Below are 8,553 nucleotides of genomic sequence, written 5' to 3'. Positions count from 1 at the left end.
GACTCACCGGCCAAGTGTCTCGGCACGTCCCTCCCCCCGTTGTTCGAGGGGGCTTCCATCTGTGTCAGGGCCACCTCGATGACGGTGGGGCACACCTGACGGAAACTAACATCTCTCTCCTCCCTCACCTGATTGGGTGCAACCCCCGTTAATCGGGCCAGCCGCTGGTGTCGGTGTAAGTGCACTGGATAGGGGTGGTCATTTCGGACCTTCACAGGGACCCTCCCCCGGCGGACCGCCGCTAGTCCTTGTGCTACTTCCACTTGGGGGCAATCGGCGTGGGGTTCAACCAATACCCATTCTTCGGGGCCAACTCCTCGGGGGGCTACTCTCACCCACACCATGGCCTCACTCCTAGGGGGAATGGACAGAGCAAAGCGACACATCACTCTTCCTACCTCTTCCCGGTCCCTGCGGACCTGGGTCATCTGGACCCGACGACAGTCGGCTACTACTTGCTCCCATAGGGGCCTCTCGACAGGGGAGATCCTAGGGCCGGGCTTAGCCCGAAATAACTCCTCCCAACACTCGGAGAGGACGTTCATACCTAATAGGGCTCGATGGACACCCAAACACCTGTCTTCCACGATAATCACTCCTTTTTGGGGAACCAACACCCCGTGAACTTCTAAGTCCGTCAGCCGGTAGCCAATGTAAGGGATCTCTAGGCCGTTTGCGCCCCGCAACGTCAGCCAGGGGGCCTCCCCTCCTTGGGTCTTCTGCTTCCCGAATACTTCCTGTGAGAGACTTTCCGCAAACAATGTCACTTGAGAGCCCGTATCTACTAGGCACTGTATTGTCTTGCCACATACCTTCACCTCCGCCATTGGGCTGTTCCCAACCATCTGGTCTCTAGAATTATCACGTCTTCCAGGGTCTTCTCGAGGGGCCCCGGCCACACGACCCACTGTGGCCGGTCGTCTTAAAAACCCCCCTCCGATGCCCTGCGAGGCCCACACTGGCGGCTATAATGCCCTGGTTCTCCACAACGATTGCAGATTGGCCGCCCTTGGTCGTCCCACTCGAAGCGGGGCCGGTTCAAACGATTCGGGCGTCCCGGTGGCTCTCGGCTCCTCTCCGAGTAGACTCGCTCTCGGGGTGCCGGCCTCGGTTCCTCTCGCGCCCTACTTTGGCGAAGTTCTCCCAAGAGGGTCTTAGATAGTTCCGACATCTGCTCTCGGACATCTTTCAACAACTCTACCCTCAGGGCTTGCTTCCAATCTGCGTGTTCAGGTGGCGCTGCTGTGTTTCCACTTACAGCTGCACATACCGGGGTTTCACTTACTTCGACCTCATCACCCTCCAGGGCCAGCGCCTCCTTCTTTAGATCTTCGAAGGTAAGCCCGGGGTCCCTCCGAAACTGGACCCTCAGACTTTGTCTCACGGGGCCCTCTTTCATCCCCAGGAGGAACTGGTCGCGTAACAAAGCCTCTCCGTCTCCTAGCCCATGGTCTCGTCGGGCTTGCAGGCGAGTGAACTGCTCTCGCAGCCTGAGGGCAAAAGCTCTGATAGGTTGTCGGGGGCCTTGCTTACAATTAAAAAACTGTGAACGGAGGACAGCTACGGGGGTATGGTCACCATATTGTTCGGCAAGAAACTGGAACACAGTCTGGGCGGTGGCTCTAATTGCTTCGGGGGCGGCTTGTACCTCTCGCCGTGCTTCTCCCTCTAGGGAGTTCAACACAAACTGGAGCCGCTGGGCGGCGCTAAGGCCCTGTAAGTCGGCCAAGTACTCCAGTTGGGCCCTCCATTCGGTCAGGCGTACCTCCGACTCTGCTCCTCCATACTTCTGGACCCATGGGCTGCCCATGATAACGGACGTGGCACGGGGTGGGGCTGCAGGCCCCGCGTTGTCAGTCATTGGGTGACCTTGGTTACTCAACTCGAGGTGGGACCCTGCCGACTACGCCAAAATCTGTCACCACTAGGGGCTGGCTGTGCTTGACTAAAGCCACGCCCCTTTTCAACTCCCACCTCGAGGAGGTCCCCAAAGCCAACCCAATGACCAGACAAACACGGAAACAGGTGAGTAAAATTTAAAACAAGCTTTATTGAATTTAAATATTTAAAAGAACTGGGGAATTGGGGAAAGGGGGATTTAAAACTAATAGGCTTCTTCTCCTCCCTCCAGGGAGACTGCAGCCACGGGCAGACAGGGGCAAGGGCAACAGGGGTGTCAACCACCATAAACCGGGAGAAAGAGGGAATCGTCAGGCTCCGGCCTGGACCCTGTTAACCGTGGCGCCCTCCTTCTTCTTTCCCGGAGGCAGAACAATTTCGGTGTGACTGGTAGGAGATTTTCCACTGTCCGTGAACCTTTCCTCGGTCCGGCAGGGGGTCCTCGCCCCACGTGCCTTCACGTCCCCCGCAGGTGTTCACTGCGACACAGAAACACGGTTAGTGTGGATTTGGTATGCTTCTCACCGGTTCTGCCGCTTACAGCTCTCGGGGTAGGTAGCGCGTTACACCGTCTGTCCTCCGATTGTTCACTCTCGTCCTCCTTTCTCTCCTCAGGCGGCCACTAGGACACAAAGGTACTGCTACTTGGACCTCGAGTATGTCTCACCGGTTCTGCTGCGTACAGCTTTCTGGGTAGTTATCACGTTCACAGTCTGTTCTTCACTTATTCACTCTCGTTCTTCTCTCTCTCCACAGGTGGCCGCTAGGACACAAAGACACTGTTACTGAGACTTCGAGTATTTCTCACCGGCTCTGCTGCATACAGCTTTCTGGGTAGGTATCACGTTCACAGTCTGTTCTTCAATTATTCACTCTCGTTCTTTTCTCTCTCCACAGGTGGCCGCTAGGACACAAAGACACTGTTACTGAGACTTCGAGTATTTCTCACCGACTCTGCTGCATACAGCTTTCTGGGTAGGTATCACGTTCACAGTCTGTTCTTCACTTATTCACTCTCGTTCTTCTCTCTCTCCACAGGTGGCCAGCTAGGACACAAGACACTGTTACTGAGACTTCGAGTATTTCTCACCGGCTTCGCTGCATACAGCTTTCTGGGTAGGTATCACGTTCACAGTCTGTTCTTCAATTATTCACTCTCGTTCTTCTCTCTCTCCACAGGTGACCAGCTAGGACACAAGACACTGTTACTGAGACTTCGAGTATTTCTCACCGGCTTCGCTGCATACAGCTTTCTGGGTAGGTATCACGTTCACAGTCTGTTCTTCAATTATTCACTCTCGTTCTTCTCTCTCTCCACAGGTGGCCAGCTAGGACACAAGACACTGTTACTGAGACTTCGAGTATTTCTCACCGGCTTCGCTGCATACAGCTTTCTGGGTAGGTATCACGTTCACAGTCTGTTCTTCAATTATTCACTCTCGTTCTTCTCTCTCTCCACAGGTGGCCACTAGGACACAAAGACACTGTTACTGAGACTCCAAGTATTTCTCACCGGCTCTGCTACATACAGCTTTCTGGATAGGTATGGCTTTTTCTTCTCCGTAGGTCAGCAGAGGGGCGAAGGTCACACACCACCTCACCGGGTCGAGCGCTGCCCTATCTCCACTGCCCGTAGGCCGATCGAATCCTGGACAGGGGCGCCCCTTTGTAGGGACCGCGGGGGCGGCGGACTCTTTCGCCTCTGACTCTGCGACAAAAGACAGACACAGGTAAGTGTACACCACGAATACTTCCAATACTTCACTCACAGCCCTGGACAGCTCTTGGTCCGCGTCCCTTCGTCCTCCGAAACAGCACACAGCGTATGGTAGCAGAAATTTCTGAGGTCGTTAGCCCCTCCGTCCTCTGCCCAGTAGAGAAGATGGATGTACGGGGCTTCGTCTACAAGACACACAGCAACCCACAGCAAATACACAGCACCACTCCAATGTGAAAGCTTATTATTTGTAAAGTCTCACTCACCACGCTTATAAGTGCAACACCACAAGGAAAAGCGCCCGGTGTCCTCCACTGCGCTGGGGCTAAATAGGGGCGATGGCAAACACGACCGAAATAAAGTCTCGTTGCTGTGGCTGTTTTAGATCTATGCTTCCAAGCGGCTCGCCCACCACGCTATTATAGGGGCAGGGCCGCCCGTTTCCTCCCTCCAGGGACTCCAACGATCACAACAGGTTAATCTCTGCAGTTTATTCCACCCCAAACAAGTATACTCACAGCGGATAGCCTTTGTTTACGTCGTACAACAAGGTCAGTTTTCTTCCTGCTTTACTCCTTCAAAAGTACTGGTTAAACCAAAGTTCCTTTCTACTCATCGGATTTTCCGTTTACTCCAGCAGGTCCACCGTCAACTACAGTGAGAGAGGGAGAGAGAGAGAAATACAGACAGCCACCACGTCTGACAATGAGCACAGCTCCGTTCCTCAGCACACGCTAACAACAACCACAACTGTCCTCTAACTGCGCTTTTTATACTCCTCTTTGTACTCCAGTTATCCAATTACTCGGCGATCTCTTCAACTAGGCACAGCTGTGCCCAATCGGCTGATTACAGCCTTCGCGGAGCCACCGGATGTCCGGTGTTTCTGTTTTTCCGGTCGGGGCGGAAACATCCGGGCGGAACCAAACTTCTTCAACTTTTGGTTCCGCCCTGAAAAATCGTCACCCCGTGACAATTACTCATTGAAGAATGTCAAGATGATTGAGTTTACAACGTTTTTCTCTCCCAAATCAACTTTAGTCTGGCAGGTTTTGGTTCAGCCTAAGGAAATCTGAAAAAGAGAGACAATAAGCTCAATTAAAAAGTGTTTAATATTAAAACATTACATTTATTTAAGACTTACTGTATTAAATCTATAGTTTACTGGCAGAGATTGTATAGCTGATATATTTTTACCTTAACTAGAGCTTGACTTAAATGTCATCATATATATTAAGGGGCGGTTTCCCAGACAGGAATTAGACTAGTCCTAGACTTAAATAAATGTAAGAGCTGTCCAAACTGAAAACAACTTGCTCTGACATATCTTAAAATACATCAGTGCCCATTGTTTTACATCGTTATGCACATACGTAATGTTTTTAGTAAGGCATGTTTGTTAAAACTATCCTAATTAAACTAAGGTCTAGTCCTGGATAAAGCTAATCCCTGTCTGGGAAACCACCCCTAAGAGTTTTCATTATAATGACTTGCCTATATGGGCTGCAAAATCCTTCTTACATAAAATACGTCAGCTCCTAAAGAAAGATTTTATTGTATTAAATTTAAATGTAAAACTTGTCAGAAAGAAAATGCAACAAGCAGACAATTGGGTGGTTTCCTGGAAAGGGATTAGCTTAAAACATGACTAGGCCTTAGTTTAATTGAGAAATATAACTAGTTTCGGGAAACATGCCTTACTAAAAACATCACTTGTGTGCATTTTGAGGCAAAACAAAGGACACTGATGTATTTTATGATATGTCAGTGCAGGTTGTTTTCAGTTTGGACAGCTCTTACATTTATTTTAGTCTAGGACTAGTCTAATCCCTGTCCGGGAAACCGCCTCAATAACGTTATCTAAACTGAAGCTTGATTTACTACTACGAATGAATTATTATATCTTAAGAGTTTAAAATGACTTACCATTAGCTGCAAAGTCCTCCCTACAAATGTCTTTGAAAAACTTTAGCTTCTGAGGAAAGAATGCAGCATCATTAATACTAAATACAGTTAGGTAAAAGCCTTACAACCTCTAAACAGTCAATAAATGGTTAACTTTCACGCTACATTTAAAAAACAGATTTTCTGACGCTATCTTTTTCATTAACATATACATACACACCAATACATATATTTAACAAAACAATCTGGTGTACTAATTCGATATAACAGGCTAACAGTGCTATCTTTCAAACCTTTAACATTAGCTATAAGCTAAGCTAAGCTACACAACAGCTTATCACTGATAGCGAGTTAGACACCGCGTTATTGACAACATTTCGCATTCGAAATATGATAGTCGACTGATAAACTTCAGAATGGTCAAACGATAATCAAATATAATTAATTTTAAGATATTTTAACGTACCTTGGGACTGAATCCGTCCGTCTTGAACGACTGGTAAAAATCAAAATACGTGCGTCGTGACGTCATCAAACACACACGTCAGATGCATTATTCAAATCTCAGAATTCACTTTTCTCTGAAATGCATTTACGAAAACTGTTTAAGTTAATTAATGTGTACAGCTAAAAGCGGTACTACAAAAAAAAAAAACACTCATATTACCCTCACGAAAATGAATGTTTTTTTTTGTGGTAAAAGTTTAGTAACCATGTTTTTTTTTGGTGTATTGATTATTATTATTAGCAAAACCATGGTTATTTTGTGGCAAAACACAGTTAATTGGTTTATCCAATGCTTGACTATAGTGAAGTTAAAGTGTACCTTATTATGTTAATAGTATATTACAAATGTATACATCTACAATATAAAATGTAACTGAACATACTGCTCTCTCGTAATTTTAAGCCCACGTTATTTCTTCTCCATAAAATAATATACATTTGTACACCCCATATACTTTCAAAATGTACTTAAAATATACTGTTTCTAAAGTATACTAAATAATGTATTTTAGAAATATACTGTCAGTGCATTATTATAATGATAACTTTAAGCATACCGATAAAGTATGCCTAAAATACATTTTAAAATAAGTTTAAATTTAGTATACTTTAAAAATTGCACAAAACTTTAACTTAAAGTATATTTTTCTAAAGTATACTTTTAGAAAATATACTAAAGTATAATTATTTTGAAGTATGTTAAAAGTTTAATTGTAAAAAATACACGCAAATAGGTTGTAAGCATACTTTAAATATGTTTAAAGAAAGTACATTCCTTTGTAAGTATATTTGTAATGTACTATTGCAAAGTTAAATATACTTGAAATACAATAAAGTATATTTGTTTTTCACCAGGGCAGACCGATCGGGGCTGACTTGAAGCAGTGCATTCCAGTTAGTATTTTTGTCCGACTTCAGCTGGCGCTGCAGGCACGTGACTGTGTCATATGGTTTTTAAGTACCGCGAGAGCGATTCGAGATCAGCCGCCTGAGTTAGCCAGCGCAGTTCCCGAAGAGGAGCTGCGCGGGCTGTAATGAGGACACAGCTGTTTCAAGATTGGTCGGATTCACCACATGACAACAATCACGTGTGTTTCGTGTGTATTTTCACGCCCTCAGTTCCACAAATGCTCACAAATCTGTATTTTTATAACAGTTAAAGCTCTTTTCATGTAGTCGCGATGTTATATTGTGTCATCTTCATCAAAATAAAATGGATAAAAAACGTAGACCCCACTACATTGGTATTTAAATAATATATGCTTATGTTGAACTTTATTCTTGTAAAAACAGATGCTGTAAGCCTCTTCAGTTCCACTTGTGCTCATACACGGACATTCAAAACAGTATAATTCACTTTTTATGTAGTTTACATCTTACAAATCATGTTTAATGCGATTAAGCAAGCAAACGGCATGTGATCAGCCATGCCTGACGTAAATGCAGCAAACTACGGGAACCACAGCGCGTCCGACTTCACGTCTCCGTTTTCAGCTCCTCCCCGCCGGCTAATCTCGCCGATCGGTTACATCCAGCCGCAGCCGATGTCGAACACACCTAATAAGCTTGTTCGACTTCATGCGGCGCCGTAAGAACCTTCAGCCGGATGACGTCAAAGTACCGCGAGAGCGATTTAAAGGAGATTCCTCCGTATGAGTTCGCAAATCGCTCTCGCGGTACTTTGATGTCATCCGGCTGAAGGTTTTTACGGCGCCGCATGAAGTCGAACAAGCCTAATAGGTGTGTTCGACATCGGCTGTGGCTGGATGTAACCGATCGGCGAGATTAGCCGCGTGCAGGCGGGGAGGAGCTGAAAACGGAGACGTGAAGTCGGACGCGCTGTGGTTCCCGTAGTTTGCTGCATTTACGTCAGGCATGGCTGATCACGTGCCGTTTGCTTGCTTAATCGCATTAAACATGATTTGTAAGATGTAAACTACATAAAAAGTGAATTATACTGTTTTGAATGTCCGTGTATGAGCATGAGTGGAACTGAAGAGGCTTACAGCATCTGTTTTTACAAGAATAAAGTTCAACATAAGCATATATTATTTAAATACCAATGTAGTGGGGTCTACGTTTTTTATCCATTTTATTTTGATGAAGATGATACAATATAACATCGCGACTACATGAAAAGAGCTTTAACTGTTATAAAAATACAGATTTGTGAGCATTTGTGGAACTGAGGGCGTGAAAATACACACGAAACACACGTGATTGTTGTCATGTGGTGAATCCGACCAATCTTGAAACAGCTGTGTCGTCATTACAGCCCGTGCAGCTCCTCTTCGGGAACTGCGCTGGCTAACTCAGGCGGCTGATCTCGAATCGCTCTCGCGGTACTTAAAAACCATATGACGCAGTCACGTGCCTGCAGCGCCAGCTTAAGTCGGACAAAATTACTAACCGGAATGCACTTCTTCAAGTCAGCCACCGATCGGTCTGCGCAGCGCTGCATGAAGTCGAACACACCTACTATCTCGCACTACGCACACGTGCCCTCATCTGCTTCTCCTATCATC

General features: G+C 46.2%; 1 long non-coding RNA gene across 1 annotated transcript; it reads right to left on the bottom strand.

The window, feature by feature from the left end:
- Positions 1-2,030: 2,030 nt before the first annotated feature.
- LOC141365632 (uncharacterized) lies at positions 2,031-2,816 on the bottom strand. Its single transcript, XR_012370707.1, has 2 exons — positions 2,708-2,816; positions 2,031-2,521 (listed from the first exon to the last, which is right to left on the bottom strand). It is a non-coding gene; the product is annotated as an uncharacterized lncRNA (long non-coding RNA).
- Between the last annotated feature and the right edge of the window lie 5,737 nt (positions 2,817-8,553).

This window comes from Misgurnus anguillicaudatus, chromosome 8 (genome assembly GCF_027580225.2).
Source record: "Misgurnus anguillicaudatus chromosome 8, ASM2758022v2, whole genome shotgun sequence".
Taxonomy (NCBI): domain Eukaryota; kingdom Metazoa; phylum Chordata; class Actinopteri; order Cypriniformes; family Cobitidae; genus Misgurnus; species Misgurnus anguillicaudatus.
The sequence above is the reverse complement of the archived record's forward strand: the minus strand, read 5'-3'. Positions and strand labels throughout refer to the sequence as shown.